The sequence below is a fragment of the Megalobrama amblycephala genome, linkage group LG20 (genome assembly GCF_018812025.1).
Source record: "Megalobrama amblycephala isolate DHTTF-2021 linkage group LG20, ASM1881202v1, whole genome shotgun sequence".
NCBI classification, from domain to species: domain Eukaryota; kingdom Metazoa; phylum Chordata; class Actinopteri; order Cypriniformes; family Xenocyprididae; genus Megalobrama; species Megalobrama amblycephala.
The window spans coordinates 33,320,735-33,345,619 of NC_063063.1; positions in this window are offsets into that span (position 1 = coordinate 33,320,735).

Consider the following 24,885-nt stretch of genomic DNA (forward strand, 5'->3'; position numbering starts at 1 on the left):
GCGAAGATGACGCACGAGCTCAGTCTGCAGGTAGAGATGGAGGCGGCAGGAGAAAAGGTGAAGACTCAGGAGTGGAAGCTCCGCAAATACACAAATAGAAAGAGCAAAGTGTGGAGACATTTGCTGAAATAATGAAGATGATGACCAAAGTGCTGGCTTTGTCACGTGTACTTCTTGTGATGCCATTTACACATTTTAAACGCATATAGCTCAGTAATGTCAGTTTTATGTTTTCTGAGGGGGCGGATTTTGTTGGGAAAGTCGGGGAGAGACGCACACTTCGATTAGACTGGATAAACATGCAGCATCTTAATTGTTAAGAAAATGAAACGAAATAAATGAATAAATCAAGCCTTTATTACATAACACTAGGCTATATCATACACTAGGCCATACATGGGCAATATACGGCCCGGGCCGGATCCGGCCCGCATTGCTTCAATCCCCCGCGATGCGCTCGATGCACTCGCAATTTGGACATTCATTATTTATATGAAAACCCCAAATCGCACGAAATCACACACAAACACATAATCGTACAAATACTTAAATTGTGCATTTATTAGCTTCTTGTTTCAGTGAAGAAATGTCACTTTAGCTTAGTTATCACGCATGATGAACCACGTGACGTGAGATGATTGACAGGTCTGACGCAAATCAGGAAGAGGAGACACATGCTGCGTTCGCTGTTTGAGCTCTTCAGATCGCATAATTCAGTGAAAAATGAATAAAAATGTTTTCTGTATGACGAAATATTTTACTAACATGATAACTAATCATTATTTCTCCAAATATGCGCACCATTGGACTAATAGGCCTGGCGGATGCTGTATTTTTTATGTATTTGAACACAAATAACCGGAGAAGAGAATAAATGTTGTTTGAGTATAATGATTTCTATTCAAAATAACGATCGTTACAGATTAATTATTTTGCACTCTAGCATAAATTAAGAAATTAATGTCACTGCAAACCAGTTTAATCATAAACAGTGGTTAATATCGAAGCTGGAGTCTTAAACCTTTCTGAAGTTTCTAAAATGATGCTCAGATTGTCCAGTAATAAATTGTGTTCTATTTTATAAAAGATTTTAACAAAATATGTGAAAGAAATTACAAAAATAATAATCACAACTGAAAACTGAATATTTTCATTCAGTGATGAAGTCTCCCTCTGATATATAGCCTCAATTAAATTTGATAATTCCAAGCCAGATTGCCTGAAGTCTGTATGTTAATGTAACTTGCACACATACATTTGTAGTTTTGTTAATAGTTTTCTATCTTGAAAAGCTACAGCTGGTATGAATGACAGTTGAACAATATTAGTGTAGGAAATAATCCTTGAAAGTAAATCCAGTTATTGTAACCTAGAGTAGCCTAGGTCAGACAGGCCTAGCAAAAATAAGTATCAGGCCTTGAAATAGGCTGTCAAGTAACTGTAGAGTAGCCTTATACATATTTGCATTGCATTAATTTGTACCATTTAATCATGTAACTATGTTTAATTGCAATTGTCCAAAGTGTGGCCCTCCGTTTACTTTGCCAAAGTAACTGTGGCCCTCAGACTAAAACTGTTGCCCACCCCTGCACTAGGCTATATCATACATTCAGAAAAAGAACAGTTTGCGCTCCTAAGGGCTTTCACTTTTCCAAAAGTGGGCCTTCTCTTAGTTGACCTGCTTATGAATTCTTCAAGCAGGGTCGAAACATAAACATTGCATTCATCAATAATATGCATCTAGACAGCTGAAATGGAAAATGATGGGCCGCCTCAAGAACTGCCTGCTCTCGCCGCTGCACCTCTGAGCGCACCACATCAGGGCCTGAAACATTTCTCTCCTCCACAGGCTGGATTAATGGATATTATTGGCCAGGGAGGCTGATGGGGGCGTATGGGAGGGGGGCGGCCACACCCCCCCCGCACCCCTAGTTCTTATGTCTATGGCCCAATGATGCTACGATGAGCATTTACTACTTTTAAAAATGCGGGTCGGGTACAATATTTTCTTTTTTTTTTTGCCGGTCCGAGTTGCGGGCGGGTTAGTTGAAAACGTCGGTCGGGTGCGGGTTGTATACATTGACCCGCGCATCATGATAGGAGTGTATGTGGATCAGAGTGCAGGAACTCTGTCCTTTTACAGCGTCTCTAGAGACACAATGAGCCTCATCCACACAGTCCAGACACATTCACTCAACCACTCTATCCTGGGTTTAGAGTTATACTGGATCAGTGAAACTGTTTATGAATCAGAATAGACTGTAGAGAGACTCTACCCATAATGCTTTGAACTCATAATGAATCAGTGACTGCTGACGGTGGTATTTTATTAAAGAATTCACACTCAAACAGAACGTTGTGCTCACAGCACACAACAACACTCTCAAGCACAATAACTTTATAACTCCACAGGTATCTCCATGCTCAGCAGGTCCACCAGTCAGCACTCCGGCCAGAGTGGAGATTTTGAAAATCTTCGTTTGCACGTTTGTGTAAACTGAGACAACGGGTGTTTAGCAGCCAACGTCACAGTATGCGCCAGAGCTCGCACCTATGTCAAAAGTGCGACCTATGTTTACATTTGATCATGGAAGCGTTCAGAGTAGCAGTCGCATTTATGCTGGCGCAAACTCTTCTCATGTGTTTGCATTTGCAAATACAGCTGCTCCGTTATGTCGAGGAGCAGAGACGAATGAGTGCTCAGAGGTCAGCAATTTTGTGTGAAGCAATTTTGTGAAGTAATTCGTTACTATTTTTGGGATTCTGATTGGTTTACGTGGGCTTGAGCTTCTCGTTACGGCATATGTACACGGGTACGTGTAAATGAACACTTTTCTGAAAACTGGCATGTGTGCACAATGTTATTTTTGAAAACGGAGAGGTTGAAATGTCCGTTTATGAAAATAGCTGCCCACGTGTAAACGTAGCCACCGTTCGTCTCCTGACTCTCTCTCCCGCTGCAGACTTCGCTGAACCACGCCCCCCTCGCCACAATCATATACCCTGCTAAATAAAAAGAAAAGTCAGAGAAGGTTTAAGGAAACTCACTCATCCTTAAAGGGTTGCTTCAGGATTTAGCATTAAGCTTTGTATTAGTAGAATACCACTAGTATTTTCGAATTACCGTGCTTTCCCCCTTCATATCAGCCGAGAGAGAGATTTATGCATTTTTATTCTGTAAAAAGCCTCCGATACGCAAAATCATCATTTTGCGTCATCGGAGGCTTTTTTGGCCAGAGGCTTAAAATACAGCCATAATAGCAGGTAGTTCGCATTTTTCACCACGCCCATACATATGCGCTTTTGAGGTTACTCACGACATATCAAAATTTATCAAAAGTGGGTGTCAATTATATTTTAAGCTTACAGTAATTAACTTTGTTTTGTCTGCACTACATCAGTGGTTCATCTCGCAAATTTATCGGTCTCTGCAGTCATCTGAACCAATACAGAACAGGCTTTGTGTAACGTTAGCATAAATAGATAAATAGACTAACTCAGTTTTACAGAACAGTGGCTTTACTTGATAACAGTCAACTTATATCAACTTATGTAATTGTCTATCTAACGTTACTTTGCTAAGTTTGCAGTTTTACTGCTACCTACAACACTACATATAGGCTACTGTGTTATCAGTCTAGTATCAGCGAGTTACCTCTAGGCGAGTACGCTTAGTACCAGATGCCCAGGCTGTTCGTCCTCTGGGCAAGTGAATATCGATGTATCGCGTGTCCTTCAGAATGGTTCTCTCATTGCAAGGATATTTGGTTCGTAGTCCTCGTGCTTGAAATGGAGACTACATATTCTGTGGTTTTTTAGGTTTTCTATAACGGTGTCATCTCCAAACTTCGGGTGTTTGATGGCCCGCAGCCACTGTTTACATCGCTCCAAATCTTGAACTTAATCGGAAAATGATGGAAACTTACTTGTCCTTTCCTGGTTTTGGGTGTACATCCAGGTACAAGGCAATTTAGCACCATTTCGCTGTAAATGTATGAACTAACTCACGATTTATAGAATTAATATGTAACAAAGCAAGCCTAGTTGTTTGAATTTTCCTGGTAATGCCGCCTGTAACCGATAGGCGTGTTTGGGCGTGGCCTCGCAAGGGCAGCAAAACAAGTGCATTCTGGGAGTTGTTGTCTTTCATCCACATTAGTCAAAAATACATTTTCTGCCTTTTCTCAGTCTAGAAAGCTCCAAATTCAAAAATAATTTCACATTTCTACTACATAAATGACCAATTTTAAATACACATTCATCTTTCCAGGGGTGAAGTACCCCTTTAACTAACTGATGAAAACAAACGGGTGATGTTTCAGTTAGGTTCGCATTTGGTCCGGTTTATAATGTTAGCTGGAATTTTCTTTAAGAATAGGTTGTTTGCACATGACATCACAGCAGCAGCGCAAAAGAGTCTGGAGGGGCAGGGACTGATTTTTCTATATAGGAATCCTATCAAAAACTCAAATTTCATATGTTTTGCGTAGTTTATGGTTGCTCAAATCGATCAAACTGAGAATGCACAAGGAGCTTTTATCATTTACATAACTTGTATAGTTTTTTAACTTGAAAAGTTACCTTTTATAGCGTTTTGCATCTGCTGATACTGAAATGTATACCTGGATACGGATACCTAATATGGATACCTACTTACCTTATTTGTTTTTGACTTGGTTAAATATTCACATTTTTTCATGGTATCGTTTGCAGGGAAGAGAAGATATTTTAGCCCATTGAATGGTAATTTGATGTTTTCACTTCAGTTTTGTAGAATTCCGTTCACAATGTTGATCTGGTTACCATGAGAACAGTGTCACGCGCTGCTGCTTCAGCCATCATATGGTAGAAAATGTCCAAATAAATAAATGTTTAAAAAGCTGACAGAAGTCAATCCATTTCTTTGTTGCAAGAGTGTTAATGTTAAGGGTTACGTTAAATGTAAGTGTAGTTTTAATGTTGTCTTTTTAAATATTCACATTACCATACGACCACAGAGGAGATTCGGAGGGTCATTCAGCGGACAGACAGCCTTTTTTTTGTATTTATTTCAACAAATGACAACCAAATTCAAACCCATAGAAGCTTGTGAACAGTTTTGAAGTGGCTGTGTGCAGGTTATACTCGTACAAGCAGAGTGAGAGTCATACTCGCAAATGTAATGTTAATTATTACACCAAAACAAAACTTTCAAAAACACTCAGCAATGTGATTCTTTTATTGAGTAACAGGGAGTGGGTTCAATCAGTGACATTACATTTGCTATACATCGTCGGCTGTCACCTCCTCAGCCTGCTTCCCTTAGTGTGTTTTTACATGTATAAAAGGCAACAATTGTATTACACCATCCAGTTTATTCCCTGAACGATGATGTGAGCTCTTGTTGCAATTTTCGATTCAGCATAAATGACCTATAATGGCGACATTTTTCACAATCGTGACAGTGAATCTTTTATGTGTCTTTATTGTATGAAAAACATCAAGAAATTGAACAGTGTTTAGAAATGAGCAAGTGGTTAATATCCCAGCTATATTGTTGTATCATCAATTTAGCTACTTTATTCCATTGTTGAGAGTGAATTAATATGATATACATGTAAATTCCGAATATCCTATTCTTTTTGCAAAGAACATGAGATTTGAGTGTCACTGTGTTAGTAGCAAATGCCACAAATGTCTTTTTAGGACCTACTGGTAATCTACTTCATGTGTCAGAGAACTTCACTACAGCAGGTCTTTCCCTGTGATTCTTAATGAAGAACTGTAAAATAAATAATTGTGTAAACATGTAACTGAACATTGTCACTACAGACACAGACTGTTTCAAATTGTTGAAATAATTGTGACGTCAAACAGAAATAGTGGTGTGAAAGCACAATTAAAGAACAGTTGTCCTAATAATGAAATTCCTCTCATCATTTACCCTCACGTCTACCACATCTGTCTGACCTGCATTGTGCTGCTGAATACTACACAATTTTAGAAGAGTATCTCAGCTCTGTAGATCCAGAGTGACCAGAGTTTAAAATGCACCACAATCTTTATTTATTTATGATTTAAAGCCATATCAGCAGCAATGGCTATATTCATGGCAATTAACAATATTTGATTTTTTTTTAATTCAGCACAATCTCAAACTCAAGTGAATCCAAGTCTTCTAAAGTGAGAAACAGACCACTCTCACTTTAAAATAATGATATGTCACTTAGAGCCCATCCACACGGAGACTCGTTTAGCTGTATACATGACAATCTTGTATCGTGTCGCCGTTTCCTCCAGACAGATCCGGCGTTTTGGGAGCCTGTAACTGCTATTTTTGAAACCGTTTATATTATATATATATATATTTTCTATTTTTTATATTTTAGAAAAGTACACCCTCTTTGAATTTTATAGTTTTATGTGTAAGGACATAAAAAATCATCTGGTCCTTAGTAGGTCTTAAGTAAATGCAACCTCAGATGAACAACACCACATATTATTGGGCCAAAATGGGGAAGCCTTGTGTGACAAATTACTGCTTTCATAGGAATAAAGAGGGTAAAGTAGCAGTCAGACGCTGCTACACAAATGCTTTGATTAATTGATCATCAGCAAGCATGATCACCTCTATAAAAAATCAGGTGTTTTGGCAGTTTGCCCTATTGTATTATACTACTGGTATCATGTCACACACTAGCCTGCCCCGATAATCTACCTAGTTGCCTATTCTTTCTTTCTGCTTACTTTTTAAAGTCAGTGTAAAGTAATATATGTTCTGAGTTTGTCACACCACAGAAAAATGTATTATTATCCCAGCCAAATTAAATGACAAAAAACCCGCCAAGTAAATTAAAGAATTTAAAATTAAAAAATAAGCAGCATTCTCTGCTCTCAAACGCTGGTGGTGTGTCCACTCTTGGCACTGAGTCCATGCCTACTTGTAAGAAAGATATTGTCTCTCTCAACTTACTTGTCTAATGAGTCAAACATACTGATGCATATAATAGAGAGGCACCTACATTCCACCCCCTTTGGTCAGGTTACAAAAGTGACCAGAAAGTTGCTCTCTGCACCCCCAAGGAGGAGGAGGCAGCAGAAGGACCAAGTGAGCCCTCGAAGCAGCCAGTTTCCGGGCCTGAAGAGCTGCCGGGCCCTCAAAGAGGTAACGCACCAGGCCCTCCCAGTCCGCCAACACATCACACCCTTTCCCAGAATATGTGGTGGGAATAAGTGAGTATGACAATTGTCCCTTCTTACTCTTACTCTGTGCCCTCGACCTGACTCACCTGGTCCTTCTTGTGTGTTTTCTTTTTGCAGATCAGCTCACAGAGGTATTTCGGGGGCACCAGGAGGGTGGTAACCCCTCACTAGGGCTGTGACGGTGGCAAATTTTTACTACCGCGGTGGTAAATCACCACGGTGATGGGGTCCAAAGGGAAGGGGGGGGGTGTGGTTGTAATTTATATATATACATATATAAAAAAAAATACAACCAAACCCCCCCGTTTTATATATATTATATACACACACATCAGAGGTTGCGTTAGACTTGCGTTTCGCTGTCATTTTGATGGACAGGATCGTAAAAAAATCCATCATAATCAATAATTACCCGTCATTTGAATTTTTATATTTTGATAAGTCATTTAATAGTTTCTGATTTCGTCCACATTTTCATTTTTATTCACGAACTTACAGGATAAGCAAATAGGCATAGACTATGCATTTATTTATATTATGAAAAGAAAGTTGATCAAAGACTGCATCACTTTTCAGTTTTCATCTTGAACACTTGTAACGGATTGTGAGTGAACGCGATCATCCTTGCCTCTTTACTACTGTACAGAACGAAATAAACATGAATGAAAATCAAAAAAAATATAAAGATACTAGCTTACTGAAATCTGTATCACGTCAGTTCAATCAGTGTTGCAAACAATGTCACATAACATTAAACCTCAGAAAAGCCAGTCGTTTACCATAAACTTATAGTCAGCAAGAAAAATAAACCTTAATTATATAAGTAAGCATAAGTAACTTTATTATTATAAAATTGACTTAAATTGGGTGCTCGTCTGTGTGTAATCAAGCGCATCGTTTTCATTTTATTCTGGAGACTGAACTCGCGCTCTGCTGCCATACTGGAGCGCACACGCCACCTACTGGACAGAGGTGGGAATTACAGTTAGAAGCTACATAATCTGTCAAAATGACAGACGGGCTGCAGATTTTTTCCGTCACTGCTAAAAAAAATTTCATCAATGACGGAAAATTTTCAGTTAACGCGAGTCGCGACCTCTAATATATATATATATATATGTGACCAGTCACGGAAAGTAGGGACACAAGTCGGTTCTGGGGCATTTTGAGTTATTCACAGATTCTGAAAGTGTAGTCTCCAAGCTTTCCAATGATGTGTAACACATGGAAATCTGATAATATTTGGAGAAGTTGTGGCCATTTGAAGGTAGGCACTCAAAAAAGCTTTAAGCCCAGAAAATGACCTCTAACGATTTTGCAGTTCTCGCCTGTTCTCACCTGCTGGGAGTGACAATAGGGCTCATTTACATCTCATTTAGATAAGCCATACCCCCTGTAAAGCTGCATGGTTGCAGAGCAACGACAGACGCAACGGGAAAAATCGGACCGCATACTATTAATAATAAAGGATAATGTGCATTGTAAATGTCAGTAATTTATCTTTTTTGACATTAGAACTTTTTGAACAGGATTCTGTGATAACCGTGATCATTTTGGTCACTATAGTCCTGGTTTAGACCTCAGTTAGTGGTTAGACCTGGTTTGAGTCAAAGGATTAAAAAAATCCTGTACATTAAACTCTTCAATAAATACTTTTACTTTTGACTTATAACGCACATTTTACGGCTACGGATACTTTATACTTTTACTTATGTAGGAATTTAATCTGATACATTTACTATTACATTAGTAAATCCTTGTTAAGAAGTAGTAACTGGCTAAAATTATTAGCGTCACATTCAATTCAAGAATAGTAAGGTTTACATGAGCTAAGTCATTCACACCAGTCAATTCAAGCAGTTGAAGCGTTATTCAAATTAATAGCAGATGCTAACATTACCATCTAAAAGCCCATTATAGTAATGGGGGGTTTTGGCAAGTGATACGATGCTAACGATTACAATTAAAATGAAACTCCTGAGCTAGCTAATAGCAAAAGACACATGAGATAACGTGTAGCCTACGTGTTCTTAGAATGAACACAAAACGACAAACTTTGATGTTTATGGAAACTCACCCCATAAGAACAGGAAAGATCTTGTTGCCTCCAATGAAATAAGTTGTTCGGGCACACTTTCTCTTTGTCGGGTCTTCTTTGTGGATGTAACCATCTCCTAAGTTTGCACTATGCGTCTGTTTGCCTCTAAATGTCCAATAATTCACATGTCCTGCCACTCTTTTTCCGCAGCTAAAGAATCCAGTCGTATGTTGTACTTCAAAACATTTTCGGTGTAACGGCCACGGTTCAGCTCGTCTGCGATATTCTTTGCGGTCCATCTTCATTAAATTTTGATATCAGCTAGAGCCGGCCAGAGCGCTGCATAAATAAGTAGCCACGCTTCCCTTGGAGGGCGGGGGCGATAACAAAAGAAACAAAAGCCGGCGTATCCGATTCCAGTATGGAAATACAAACAGACAATGACACACCCCTACTGCGAGATAGAATCCCAGAAAAACAAGCCGATTTCAACCTCAAAATGTACGCTTTTAAATAAACCAATACTGCTACCTAAAACACGGAGATACTTCTTCATGATCTCAACTAACAGATTCTGCAAAAAAACGTTTGCACAATAAAAACAGTTTGCTCAATAGTTGTGCTGCCGACTTGTGTCCCTGGTTTCCGTGGCAGGTCACATACATATATATATATATTATATATATATATAAAAATAAATAATGTCACACTACCGCCGGTGACACTCCACGACCGCGGTGGCAACTTCACCACCGTGGTTGTCATGCCTACCGTCACAACCCTACCCCTCACCGAAGCTCATCAACAATATGGACTTCCAAATATTTAACATTAAGAACTTAATTGCGTACATGTCCACTGGCTAGCTTAACATTTTTAAATTGCGCCTCCAAAATGAGGGCTTGGCTAAATGCAGATTTCCGAAATTTCTGAGCCAAACGTTCAAAATTATTTAAAGAATGTGGCTTAGTTTTGTCGTATGCGAGACCCCACTGCCTGCCTGCTGACTCTCCCATACTGCCATGGTCTCCCTGAGAAGAGAGATCCGCAATATGATATGCTTTGTGAGGCGCAAGATGGTGGTTCATGAGGTGGCCCTCAAACAGGCCAAGACTTGCCGGGCATCTGCAAAAACAAAGATCCCTCAGATTCTGGCTAAGTTTTCGACTCCTCTTGCCTCTCAGGCTTTGGCATCCCATGTGCCATTTAACGCTTCTCTCTTTCTCTGTGTAGATCGCCTTAAGAAGCACAGCGAGAAGAAAGACCAGTGGTCCTTCTATGGACACCTCACAGCGTACTGGTTTTAAAAATTTAAAGGAGGCCTGGGCTGGAACAGGCCTGTCCAGAATGCCCACCTTCACCGATTTGAGCACCTTTATTGCCACCCATATAATCATCCCTGTGCATGTTTCTTCTGTGTAAGAAAAGGCGGGCATTTGGGGATAAATTTGTGTGAATTTGACCATTTAGGCACAAGGAGAGGTGAAAGATAAATAATTATTTGCACACTGTCCGACCCAAGTTCTCTTCCCCTTGAATGCTCAAAGTACAGATGAAATCAAAATCGACCCCATTTACTTTGTTAGTGCAAATTACTAGTCTTGTGGTGAACAATCAATCCATGCAAGTTAAAACACAGAAAAAAAATAGTTTGTTGCGATAATCTTTAATCAAAATCTGAAATGTTATTTCCGGTCTGGAATGGCGTTCCTTCTCTGATAACGTCAGTGGGTTGAAAATGCATAAATCACTCCCCTCCAAACGTTTGTCTTCTATGAGCGAGATATGGGGAGGAGGAGCGCTAAAGTAAACTCTGCCCTCTATTCAATATTCTGTTTCACTTGGAAATACGTCACAACACTGGAGAAAAGTCGTTTGCAACTTCCGGTTCATGCGGAAGTTTAAATCGGCAAGGCTTGAAAATGCATGCCAATGATAAACTTTAGTGACCATGCATTGCGGGCCCGGCCAGGACACCTTCAGTTCCTTCAACTGTGCAGAACTTCTTTTACACTGAAAGGCACACCTGCATCCACCATGTCAAGCAATGAATGAATTTAACAGTGCCTGCTATAACATCACGCAAGGTAAATAAGAGGATTGATTCGTGGCAACCACATTTTAAAAAACGATTTATCTAAAAAGTAAAAAAAAATTGCCAAGCCCTAATTAATATTTAGCTAACCCATTTCTACCCCTTCCCCCTTCGTTTTGCGCGTTCATGTGAAGGGGTAGGGGTGTCTCGATTCTCTTTTGGCTGGAGTGGTAGGGGTAAGGGGAAGTATGGCCAGATAGCCCTTCAAATGAAGATTTTTCAGGACCACACTTTGAACGAAGGGGTATGAGAAATTTCCCTGCATACACCGATTACGGTGCTGCTAGAATGCGTGTAGTGATCATGGTAGTGATATTTCCACTCAGGATCGATCACTCATGTGTTACCTGGCTGCCAGTTTCTCCGTCATTTGAATGATGTGAACACAACTGAATAATATAGTTAAAAGAAATATCTGTCATCCTTTATAACGCAGTCGCTATTTGCATCTCGTATCATCTGTAATCTCTTGCATTACCAAGGCAACAACGGAGCTCTTTGCAATGTAAAACAAACGAGTCAGTTATCACAGCACCACAGTAGAAAACGACACCATATCCATACCTGTCGACTCGGCACGAAATGCAACGGTTGAACAAACAGCTTGGCCCAATGGAAAAGCGGCTTCACCAGTCTTGGTAAACTCGAAGGCTCATATGTTTTTGAACTGAAACCGAGCGCCGTCCAAAATAGGGATGCTTGCGTGCTCGCGCCTGATTTCTGTTGATATGCGCACTTCATTTCTGTTCATACTGGTTAAATGTTACAGGACACTAATAAAAGGAACTAGGTATGATGATGTGTGTAATGGTGTAGTAGTGGTGTCCCATTTCTTAGGGGAATATTTTCACCCCTACACCTTGTCACTCTGTTTCAAGGGGCAAGGGCGAAGGGGTATAAAATATAATTGGGATTGGGCCCAAGTTATTTGCATCTACTGCGCTGCATTAAGCCACTCCTATAATAGCTGTTCAAATTAATGCACGGCTTAGTCTAACTGTACATCATATGTGTAACACTCCAATCAAATGATTAGGTAATTATTTCCCCATGAATAAATCTCAAACAGAGTAAAATTGTATATGTCATCTGGTTCTCATGCCACGAGATTTGTTTTATGGGAAGAAAACCAAAGGACAAAAAAAGAATATGGGTGAACTTTTTTCTCAGTACTCCATTTTCGTGGCATGTTTGTGGCTGCTAAGTTTCGGCAAAAAAGCATGCAACATCTGGTTGGTGAAGCTTACTCGCACTAATTGGCTATCGTGGGTATCACATCAGAGGCAGTCAGATCAAGAGTCGGAAATATCAAACATGTTTGTGCTGGCTCCAACGTGATCGGGTAGTAAAACAATCGTAATGACACTACACAATTGAGGATTTTTTCGACAAAAAGTCATTTGCGAAAAGCATCAAATTGGGCCACGCCCCCAATCACTTAGGGTGAAAATTGGGCTCAAAGTCAGGCTTAAAATCTTAAAAAGTGTGTGGTCAGTCTAAATTTAAGGTTTTGTTATTTGCTCGACACAAAAGGCCCAAAAGTTGACACAAAAGTTCTTTTTCGTTCTTCGGTTAGGGGTAAACGGAGTTCGAAATGCGTGACCAGCGATATACTGTAATCGAACATCTGACACCACACTGCAAAATAAACAACAAAAATGAGAAAACAGCAAGCATTTTTTTATAGAAAGCATAAGAAAAGCGTCTGATCATAACATCATGTCAGCATGAGCTCTGCAAATTAGCACACCAGTCACATTTATTTGTATAGCACTTTATTCAATAGATTGCTTAAAATCAAGCAGTTTTACAGTATCAAACAAAGCTGGAGCGAACTTTTCCTGATGTTTGCTTTGGCAAGCCGTTTCGAACTTCCAAAAAGAACAAAAAACGAATTTCTTTTTGTCACAATTTTGTTCGAAATGACGTCACATCAGCTCGTTCTTCGATTTCGTTTGAAGTATATCAGGGCCTTAACACTCATGCAACTTAAAGGCATGGATGACCATGTTGTATTTTGTTTTACAGATTTTGCCATGTCCTTCATTTATTTGTCACGACTTTAAGCCGGTTGTGTCAATGGCCATAAATCAGATTGCTGTGTTGTTTAAAACTCTATCTACACCGTTGTCAACTGTAGCTCTTCTCTCCAATGAACTCTCATGTGGACTTTAAGGTTTCCTTGATGACTGAAACTCTTTCCACACTGTTGACATGTGAACGGCTTCTCTCCAGTGTGAACTCTCATGTGGCCTGTAAGGTGTGTTTGTTCACTGAAGCTCTTTCCACACTGTTGGCAGGTGTAAGGCTTCTCTCCAGTGTGAATCTTCGTGTGCTTATTAAGGTTTCCTTTGTGAGTGAAACTTTTTCCACACTGTTGACATGTGAACGGCTTCTCTGCGGTGTGAATTCTCATGTGCCCGTCAAGGCTTCTTTTTTGAGTGAAACTCATTCCACACTGAAGGCATATGTAAGACGTTTTCCCAGAATGAACTCTCATGTGATTGTTCAGGTGTCCTTTTTGAGTGAAACATTTTCCACACTGTTGACATGTGAAGGGCTTCTCTCCAGTGTGAACTCTCATGTGGACTTTAAGGTTTGCTTGTGTACTGAAGCTCTTTCCACACTGTTGGCAGGCGTAAAGCTTCACTCCAGTGTGAACATTCATGTGGACTTTAAGGTTTGCTTGTACACTGAAGCTCTTTCCACACTGTTGACATGTGAAAGGCTTCTCTCCAGTGTGAACATTCATGTGCCTGTTAAGAATTTCTTTATGACCGAAACCCTTTCCACAAAGTTGGCAGGTGTAAGGCTTCTCTCCAGTGTGAATTCTCATGTGGACTTTAAGGTTGACATGATGACTGAAGCTCTTTCCACACTGTTGACATGTGTAAGGCTTCTCTCCTGTGTGAATTCTCATGTGACAGTTTAGATGTCCTTTTTGACTGAAATTCTTTCCACACTGTTGGCAGGCGAAATAACTTTCATTACTTGTCTTTTGAGCTCTTTTTTTAGTCTGTGAGCAATTAAAAGATTTTTCTTCAAGCTATGACATCACAATCTGTCTTATATAGATCTTTCTCTTCCATTTCATTTAGATCTTGACTCTCCTCTTTCAACGCCATCAAGTCTAAGGTGAAAAAAGAGAAAAGAAATTCCAGTTTTGTGCCACAAAGCAGCAGACATCAAAATTTTTTTGATATTTATCCAACAAGCATATAACTTATTTCAGCATAAAATGATGCACAAGGGAACTTGACTGCTAGTCAGGATGTGTAACTGTCGTGGACGCGGTCTTTGTGTAACAGCACGCTGAAAAACGACAGCTAACCTAAGAATTCAAAATGTTTTAATACAATAGTGTTTTCATTATAATGTTATGTAATATGACAGACCCAGTTTATATTTATTTACCCTTAAGCCCTAAAGACATTTTCAGAGTTGTTTTTTTCTGAGCGATATACAAAAAATTAAAGAGCAAAATTATAGCTAGAGTCAAAAGGTTGGTATTGTTTGAAAGAAAACTTTAATTTTAAAATAAAAATGAAATAAACGTGGACATTCTCGCGCTGAGAAAATGCTAAAAAAATACATCAAATTTTAAAATTGTTCCTTCACGAGGAATATCTTGTGATCGACGCAAGGGATTATGTTGATGTTGGACTCATTTTAATCGTGAGAATCTGCTGCAAACGATGTGCAAATTTCCACAATCAGACCACGTTTCATTTTTTTTTTTTTAAGCAAATAACTCAGCACTACTTAGGAGTTTATCAAATTGGCTACATTCATTGTAAAGTTTATACTCTAAGCTTTCAAATGAAACCTATTTTGTGGTGATCAGGACATTAGTTTTGAAAAATTTAGCTAGGTGGCAGCCACGGGCGGTACACTCCAGTTTAACGGGATAATTCAGCTCTCATTAAGAGTTGAACAAAACTGTTGGATGCATTAAAAAGCTGAGTTTCTAAGCTTAAAATGATACCTATTTTGTTATTTCTGTCAGTGACTACGTTTACATGGACAGCAGTAATCCGATATTAATACGATTAAGACAATACTCTGATTAAGAAAGGACCATGTAAACAGCGATGTTTTATTATCTTAATCCGAATAAAGTCATACTCGAAGTAAACACAAATCGAATTAAGACAGGTGGAGTATTCCTATTTTAGTCGCATTATTGGAGTGCATTATACACATGTACACACCTTAATCACGCTATTAACGTCATGTGGGAGTTTTCGCCACATTTTGCCACAGGACACATAATACACACACGGCAGTGGTCAACCGTTTTGACGGCAAACAAGAGAGCAAGCGTCAAGCAAGAAGCCACAAATCAAATTCCTTTCACCTCATCTCTAGTACCGCTGAGTTTGTCGCGGTGGCATGAATAAAAGTTGCCGAATTAAAGTACAGGAGGCCTGTTGCTGGAGAATTTGTATCCACCGTTGTCTATTTACAGAGCCCCACACATGAGAGAGAAAATAAATAGTAGCCTGGGCTAAATCGTGCGAACGATTTACTAATTTGTTCCCTTTATGTATAAATCGAGGGAACGAATTAGTAAATCATGCACACAATTTATTTATTTATTATTGCATGTCATGTGCGGGCTCCGTATATATATTTGCACGTATTGCATGTCAAATAATTAACTGCACTTGAAGCTTTCGTAAGATTAAAAATGAAAACACCCAAAACTGTATATGGCACGAACTGTGTGGTGATGATACGTTAAATTCTGTAGAGAACGTCAGACAGCGTGCTGTGGGGACGTAATGACATTTGCCATTAATCGATCTATGTTCTATAACATGTAAAATGGGAACATGAATGGAATATTCTAAAAGCAACTCATGTAAACACCTTAATCATAATATTGTCTTATTCAGAATAAGGTCAGTAATCAGATTACTGCTGTCCATGTAAACGTAGCCAGTGATGGCTTAGTAGTTTGATTATGAATTTTTTTGTGGGGAGGTAGTGTATCGCTGACAGTACACTTTGGGCTTAACACCCTGAGTGTTTTGGGAAACTAAGGGTTGGTAAACATACCAGAACATTTTGCTGGATTTTCTTCATATACACTATTGGCAAAAGTATTGGGACACTCCTCCAAATCATTGAATTCAGGTGTTCCAATCACTTCCATGGCCACAGGTGTATAAAATCAAGCACCTAGGCCATGCAGACTGCTTCTACAAACATTTGTGAACAGAATGGGTCGCTCTCAGGAGCTCAGTGAATTCAAGCGTGGTACAGTGATAGGTTGCCACCTGTGCAATAAGTCCATTTGTGAAATTTCCTCAGTACTAAATATTCCACAGTCAACTGTTAGTGGTATCATAAAGTGGAAGCAATTGGGAACAACAGCAACTCAGCCATGAAGTGGTAGCCCACATAAAATCACAGAGCGGGGTCAGCACATGCTGAGGCACACAGTGCGCAGAAGCCACCAACTTTCTGCAGAGTCAATAGCTAACAGACCTCCAAACTTCATGTGGACCTTTCAGATTAGCTCAAGAACAGTGCGTAGAGAGCTTCATGGAATGGGTTTCCATGGCCAAGCAGCTGCATCCAAGCCTTACATCACAAAGTGCAATGCAAAGCGTCAGATGCAGTGGTGTAAATCACACCGTCACTGGACTCTAGAGCAGTGGAGACGTGTTCTCTGGAGTGACCAATCATGCTTCTCTGTCTGGCAATCCGATGGACGAGTCTGGGTTTGGTGGTTTCCAGGAGAACAGTACTTGCCTGACTGCATTGTGCCAAGTGTAAAGTTTGGTGGAGGGGGGATTATTATGGTGTGGGGTTGTGCTTGAATCCTTAGTTCTAGTGAAAGGAACTCTTAATGCTTCAGCATACCAAGACATTTTGGACAATTTCATGCTCCCAACTTTGTGGGAACAGTTTGGGGATGGCCCCTTCCTGTTCCAACATGACTAGGGCTGTTTATTGCCAAGAATCTGGTGATACGATATGCATCACGATACAGGGGTTACAATACTATATGTGTGATATATTGCGATATTGTAAGAAAGGTGATATATTGCGATATTTCTTGTTTTAGTTTTTTTAGAAAAAGGATGCAATTTTAGAAAAAACGGCCATAAAGAACATGCCACCATATGCATAAAATCTTTTTTCAGTTGTTCATAAACATATTAATGGAAAAAGTGTCATTACACTGTATTCAGCACAAACTAGGCTACAATAATATGTGAGGAACATGTATGTACATGTTTGTGTTTTTGAAGGAATAATGTTTATGCGTGGTTATTGAAAAAAACAAAAAACTTAAGTCACTGAAATAAAGCCAAAAAATATATATTAAATCTTTGTTCACAAGACTTCTGGGTATTTGAGGTTGTAGACTAGAGTTTTTGCTTCAAAATGAGGTAAAAATTATGCTGCCTGCTTGTTCATATAAAACAATAGAGAGATTTAAATTTTCTAAAACATCTTTGGTCAAGAAACACAGTATGTGTGGAGGCGTGAATAATCATGAATAATGGGTGATTCTCACCTGAGAAGACAAAAGAATTGCATAAAGAACTCTAATGACATGCATAATAATGAGGCCTTTCAGTCAGGTAGGCTGTGAAAAAACCTGTGAGACATTGATCATGTCTCAAGCTCATGGTGTATATCAAACATACAGAAAAAACAGCAACACTGTGAAATATTATTACAATTTAAAATAATGGTATTCTATTATATTCTTTAAAATATAATGTATTTCTGAGATGCAAAGTGTCTGAACAATTATGTTACCTCTATGGCATTTCATATAGGCTTTTAGCTTAAAAGCATGCACATTTGGAGAAATATTGATGGATTCTCATATGTTTGTCAATTTTCTATACAGAGGAGTAATATTCAGGATTTATTGTCATTACTATGAGTGCTGGATACTATGTTTTTCAATTCATACTTGCAGCCGGAGGGCACTCTGCCCCTTTTGTCCACAAATGCCTGAGCACTAAAGAAGAATAGGCAATCCAGGAACTAACCGAACTAACAGAGGCCAGAGATCACCAACTATGGCTATTCAAAACTTTTCAAGACAATAAATACACGATTGAGACGATGAATGCATGTATTGCCTCTGAATTTGCGTCTGAATAGCGCTCCTCCGTGGGCGTGGCCGCATTAGCAGATAATGAGCTGAATCACGGACTTCTGACATGGCTCTCTTTTCATACAGATTACATAAACACAGAATATTTGTTTTCGATTTGACTTGCACGATTTAAAACCTGACATTTCAACGTTTTTTTAGACATAAGACTAATTTTTTTGTGATTAGTATTCACTAAGTTACAGTTCATTTTCTGAGAACTATCAGATTGGACTTCGTTCAGAGGGAGACGAGAGATCATGCATCATTTTAGTTTTCTTTATTTTACAAAAAGCACAACATTTTGTTTTTACTCTGAGTGTACACAAATAAAAGAAAATATTCCACAGATTAAAATGGTGTATAACTCTTAATTGCAACATTGCAATTGCAAAATTGCAACATTAACAGAGTATTTTGAGTCTCTTTCACACTAGTTAGAAAAAAAACGCGGCGATCACGCCGGCGTGACCGCCGACCCCAGAGTGTTAAACGTGCGGTACATATTACATATTATATCAAACAACTCTCTCAGGAGTTTTGGAATAAATAACATGGTCTATTTTGCAAACAACTACTCTTGTCAATCTCCTTAGTGGGTTCTTTTGTGGAGGAACTTGACTGGCTTGCACAGAGTCCTGACCTCAACCCGATAGAACACCTTTGGGATGAATTAGAGCGGAGACTGTGAGCCAGGCCTTCTCGTCAACATCAGTGTCTGACCTCACAAATGCGCTTCTAGAAGAATGTTTATGGGAATTTTTGACCACACTCCTAAACCTTGTGCAAAGCCTTCCCAGAAGAGTTTAATCAGTTATAGCTGCAAAGCTTGGGCCAACTCCATATTAAACCCTACGGATTAAGAATGGGATGTCATTAAAGTTCATGTGTACGTAAAAACAGGCATCTCAAAACTTTTGGCAATATAGTTTAATTATTTCTTCCTATGATAGGAATGGCCATATAGCTTTTATATTTACGGGAACTGCATTTTAGCTTTCATTACGGTGGAAAATTAGTTTCTGTGAAAACGGATTTAAATTTGTGTCCCATTATAAATCTAGCGAAATACTGTAATCACCCTCCCAAAAAATGTTGGAAATTATGCAAATGTGGAAATAATACATAGCTGGTGTCCTCTACATTCCCAAATGCACACTAAACTCACAGCACAGGTAAAGATGAGTAGTGTCCCAAACAATGCTACAGCACCACTATACACTAGGACTGTACGATAACTTGTTAAATAATGCGACATTCGAAATGTGATATGATGTTTTAAGTGTGTAAAATCTAATTATAATCCTAAAATGGTTTTATTTGAGAGCCTGTGGGGAGAGGCAGGGAAAGTGTAGGTCTCATTTCTTTAGTTTCATGTTGATGTTGTAAATTCATTGAAAAAAGAATGCTTGTTTGGCAGTGCGTGTTACAACATTTTAGCCCAATTTTTAAAACATTTAGGCCTGGATTTACAGACAAGGCTTAGCCGACTGTTCATCTGAAAGAAGATAGTCATATAACCTAGGATGGTAAATAATGATAATTTTTTAGTGAACTATCCCTTTAAGTGTCCAACATTTCCACACAACATTTCAGTTCATGCATCATCCAGGTATTTAAAGTGCACCTTTTCTGTTTGTAATTTTCAGTGTGAACACAGTAATCACACTATACTAGAAAATGTTGTAAAATTTGGGAGTTCACTGCATTCATTCACTGTGAAATGAGCTGCTCTGAGACGCAGAAAACACCGGATGATGAACTGATCGCGAGAGCAAAGAGTGTGCTTCGCTTTGAAACATGCAGCGCAAACAAACTGATTTAATTCAATCCCAGTGTGTCACGATCTGATAAGGCCAAAAAAGCATATTGTGCATTCGATTTTACTCCATTTGACAGACACCATGCCAAATAATGGTTCAAAACAACATTAAAGGAACACTCCACTTTTTTTGAAAATAGGCTCATTTTCCAATGATTTAACTACGGAAGAGTCAAGTGTTAAATATGGGAAATATCGAAACTCTTTGGTCATTTTTAAGCGAGATGCTAACGGTCTAATCAGATTCAATGAACTATGCTAAGCTATGCTAAAAGTGGTACCACCAGAACCGGAGATCGGCTGAATGGATTCAAAAACGGTAAAACTCAACTGTTTAACTCTAGGGGAGTTGGAAAATGAGCCTATTTTCAAAAAAAGTGGAGTGTTCCTTTAAATAATTTTGATGCTATCATAAGAAGACCTCAAATATTTTTGGTTTGTTATGAAAATCACAGCACAGACCTGTTTATGTTCAGGTATCTTATGTTAATACAGCACTTTTAAGGATGTCTGTCCATGAGGCAACCTGCTCCATGTCAAATACAGTGCTTTAATTAGGACACTCTTAAGACAATCTTCAAAAATATCATTCATTTCTGAAGAGCTGGACATTTTAATGAGGATCAAATGACTGAGTTCAGCTTTGAGAATGAAACCAACCTGTTTGTTCCTCAGTTTCTTCATGTTTGACTCTGAATGTTTCTTCAATCTTCACGTCTTCACTCTCCTCTTTAATAAACTCCATCTTTATAATAGTGTCACGTGGATCTCATTCGCTTCACCAGGAGTTTTTCTGTGTGTTTGTCCTGTGTAGGATTATAGAAATGAACAGAAATAAAAAAATAAATAAATGCAATCTAAGTCTCTGAGTTTGTCTCAATCAGATCTAGTTAAGTTGTTCAGTGCACTGGTACACAAATTATACTTTAGGTATTTAGTGATCACAGAAATCGAGATAGAGATAGAAAAAGAAAAAGAACGCTTTGAATCAGTGAATCATTTTCTGAGCAATTGATTCAATTGACTCGGAGTTTCCAAAAGCTCCGTTTCTTTATTTCGTGTTTAGGATCAACTGATTCACGATATAGGGAGCGAAATGAGACGCACCTTTAATGTTACTCGTGTGTTTTCATTAACGTTTCCTTACTTTCCTCACGCAACGTTATGTTAGATAAACCAATGCAATGTTGCATAATAAATAATTAATTCTGCATCTCTTAAATTCTAAAGCTTAAATTTCTATCGGTTTAAACACTTAAAACACAAACCTTCTTCAGCAGAATCACAACAGATGCAGGAGCAGACTTATGACGTCACACCACCAGACCAAAATAAAAGTCCTGTTGACACACTGCTGTCTACAATCACAATATAAATACAAATAACAAACGAGAAATTCAGAGTTTAATGAATTGGTGAAATACACGTTGTGCTGAAAATACTGGTAAACTATTAAAGACTGTGAGGTTTTCTAATAATCATCTCTAATATCAGTAAAATATACCAGTGAATCCATCAAGCCCCCACCGGATGCCATTATCCACTCATCCGGTAACTGAAATGGCGCTTCTTTTATGTGTCTTGTGTCACACTACAATTGTGTTTCAATTATCAATTAATTATTACTGAATATGGCTTTAAATATGACCTCAGAGTACTACAACATTAATATTACTGTAATATTGTGGCAGTGTTCCTCTTTTTGCTTGACTTTTTTTTCTTAGCATAAGATTTAAGATTAACAGATAATTTTATAAAAACAATTTTAAAGTTAAATCAGTACTTCATGTCCAGATATTTATTTGGTGTAGCTGTATATTAAAATTATTCAAAGGATTTTTACATGCTCATATTATATGGATTGTGAGTAGGCCTACATATTGTTTTTTTTTTTGTTTGTTTTTTTTTTTATTAATAATTATATATAATATACGCTATGGTAGTGATGGCGAGATGAAGCCTCATGAAGCATTGAAGCTTTTCAGCCAAGTGGTTCACAAAAAGGTTCATTTCTCGAGGCTTCATTTGCTCTCAATACCACCTGGTGGTCAAAGAGTGTAAAACAAGCAGATACATTACAGATGACCCGATGTGATCTGTGATACACTGTACAGTATTTTGCGGCAGTTATGGCCTAGAAATAACGGTGAAGAAAAAATCAATTTCCACAAAGACTTATATATTTATTTGAATGTAATGTGTATTTTCTGGTTGTATATACCCTAATGATTGTATAACATAACTGTGTAATAAACGTATTGGCTTCAAATGAATGGGGCTATCAAGATTTGAACCGCATCCAGTCGAACCATTCGAACCAGTCAGGCAGAAGCGAGGCTTCGAACGTCAATGACGTCACTGATCTAAAGCGATACAAGCCTCGATACGCGCTTCACTGAAAGCTTCCGGGATTTCTCGACACACGCTCCGAAGCCTCGGCACAGACCGTAACATCACTATACTATGGTAACTGAAACTGAACAGAACAGACTGTGACAGACATTTCTTAGAAACTATTTATTTTAGAACAGCAGACATGATCGCTCAATTTAAGGATGGGATGAACTCCTATGGCAACTTGTTGAACAAAACTGTAAGTTCTTCCTTCCCTCGTTTACAAATGAGCAGAACAAACTAACCAGAGATGAATCCAGAGCCCTGTTCACAATTTGCTGGAGTGAAGATGGAAGCAACCTCGGATAAATGGAGAAAGACACTTTTTTTTTTTTTACTTTTTTTTGCTGGGAGCTCCTGCTGAATGCAATTCAGGGTAATTAGACTGGGTTAATTTTGACTGTTGTCATTTTATTATTATGCTGTTGTGCAATATCACTGTCGTGCTGTTATTCTGAATATTAGCATGGCTTTAATTCTGCTGTAGGCACAAAATGCCACAGCTGTTCTGATATTCAGAATAACAGCACGGTTGTGTGATATTGCCTTTTATATAGCAGTTCAATAAGCTTCAATAAAATATAATTTTGACTAACATTTTAGACACAATATTGCCAGTTAGTTTGAAAGGGTAAATCAGATTCAATACAACTAACTGATTCAACTGCTGTTTAGTTATGACATGCATATGTGCAATATGTACAATTTTGTGGTTGCTTCCTCTTAACACATTTTTTACACCCTTTTTTCTTAATTTTTACAGAAAAACAATCAACAGTAACCTGTCAGGAGATGCTGGCATTTATTACCAGTGCAGACAGCATTCCCCCATTGGATCTTCTCAGGACAATCAAGAATTGACTTCTACACACAAGAAAATCACTGGCTTCCATTTGCACCAACATGTGGCACGGTTCTTCTATTTTCACCTGGAAGAATTAGAAAAATCTAAAATCGATAATTTAGTCAAATGTTAATTAAAGGGTTAGATAACCCTTAAACTGGATGCAAATTAATGAGACAATTAAAAGACAATTAATATTTGTTTATTTTTCTTCTAAAAATAAAATAAATCAGAAGGCGTTATATTTCCAGAATCTGAAAACACAAGAAACGTCTGTATCAGTCTTTAAAGATGGTCTTCAATTGAAGCAAAATAACTTCTTCTCAGGACAGGAGTTAAGACTTTGTGGATTAAAATATATAGATGATTTTGAGCTCTGCAACCCCCTGGGGACATCCCTGCAAAAAACACAAGCTTTGTGCAGTCTATTGGGTGCTGAATAACCTACCTCCAGGGTCCAATTCATCATGGTCCTCCATATACTTGGCCCTACTATGTAAAACTGATGATGTTAAAACATATGGCTATACGTAGTGTTAGAACCACTCCTAAAAGACCTCAAATCCTTGAAAGAAAATGGAATTTGCTTACCACAGCTAGGAAAAACACTAAAGGGTACAGTTGATAATGTTGCTGCATACAATTTAGGAGCTCATGGTTTAGCAGACTAATGAAAGTTTTCCAGGCATTATATTTGTCGATTTTGTACTGCAAGCAAACTAGACATTCAGTCAAAAGAGTTAAGAACAGGTGCTTTCAAACTCAGAACAAAAGATCTCCACATAGCTCATGTGAAACCAGCTGAAGATAACCAGCATAGCACACGTACGTCTGCAAGACGTCTGTTAAAGATCACTTCATCTGGAAAGCATCTGCTGTTTACAAACATCTAATAGACGTCTTTAAGATGTCAGTTTTACATACATTCTAAATCATAAACATCTTAAAGTTTAAAAATTCTAAACGTCTATTTGACATCTGACAGGATACGTCCTATAGACGTATTTCAGATGAGCAAACACCCTAAATAATACGTCTTCCAGACGTAAACACGCACATCAAATAGACGTCTCCGAGATGTACGTAGTATGAGTGAAAAAAGCTTTCTCATGATATTCTAGCTGGATGCCCTCCAGACTTTGCCCATGATATTTTTGAGGGTATTGTACCTGTTGAGCTCGCACAGTGTCTCACATTCATAATATCAAAAAAAGTACATTACTTTGAATGAAAACCACAAATCAATTTCCCAAACAAATGGACAAATAAGATCAATAAGCCTCATGTTTTGCCTCAAGATGAAAAACAATAGGAGGTAAAGCTCATGAGAACTGGAGCTTGTTACATTTGCTTCTACTTCTAATTGATTTTCAGTTTCCTGAAC